This window comes from Triticum aestivum, chromosome 2B (genome assembly GCF_018294505.1).
Source record: "Triticum aestivum cultivar Chinese Spring chromosome 2B, IWGSC CS RefSeq v2.1, whole genome shotgun sequence".
Lineage (NCBI taxonomy): Eukaryota > Viridiplantae > Streptophyta > Magnoliopsida > Poales > Poaceae > Triticum > Triticum aestivum.
The window spans coordinates 679,758,398-679,759,457 of NC_057798.1; positions in this window are offsets into that span (position 1 = coordinate 679,758,398).

A 1,060-nucleotide genomic window follows, 5' to 3' on the forward strand; every position below is an offset into this window, starting at 1 on the left:
CCGCCGACGGTGCGGTTCGAGGCGGTGGGTGACGGCGGCGGCGACGTGGGTGGGGGAGGGGAGAGGAGGCGCGCGGGAGGGGAGAGGAGGCGGAAGCGAGTGCGGGACGAGAAGCGGCTAGGTCTCCACCACGGCAGCAGCTGCAATTTATATGGCCCAAACTGAAATGACAAAAATGCCCTGGTGGGGGCATGGATATTACAATTTGTTGCAATTGGAATTTTATCTGACGGCCGAGGTTGATCGGGTAAATATCCAATGACCCACAGCGATTTGGATCGAGATCCGATGGTCTGTGTCGCGAGGAGATTTCGATCCGACGGCTGAAAATCCAAACGCCTGAGGAGGCTCCATTTTGTTCTGGACTCTAACGATGGGATATGCTGGTAACGGAAACACAATGTAAAAAATCAAATATTAAACTTATCAGTTGGGACGTCACAAAATATGAAACCATCCCTAAAGATATAGTATCCCAATCAACATTTCTAATAGTAATCAGGATCAAACTAAAAAGATAGATAGTATTCAATCATTTAACATAGAGTGCTTCCAAAGTGCACATCAATCACATGGGAATATTATAAATAGAACATGTTTTTTATTTGAGACAAATCAGAAGCCTAGTAGTAGTGTCGAATCGGTCCATACCTTCGAGTCAAAAATAGTGCAGCCAGCCTCAGTAGCATAAGCAGAAGGGGATCCTTGGACTGCCAACAGAGTGCATCACCTCCTCGGGTGGCTCATGCCCACACCTGCAACAAACGAGACACCAAAGTGATTCTCTAGGAGAAACAAAAGGAAATCATAGATTTTGTATCGATTTTTCGGGGCCAATATCAACATATACGAAGGAGTTTACTTATTTGTAGATCCAGGGCAGGAGAGATCCACATCTGGGCCATATCCACCACCCAATGAGGAGCATCGTGCCCTATCAGTTCCAATCCCAAGAAATAGAAAAAAATGCAAGGGAATCGAGAAGAATGGGTTTAGAAGGAGAGAACTCAACCATTTTTTCATGCTAGCGCGATCTGAACACCCCCTCACGCTGCTTTCT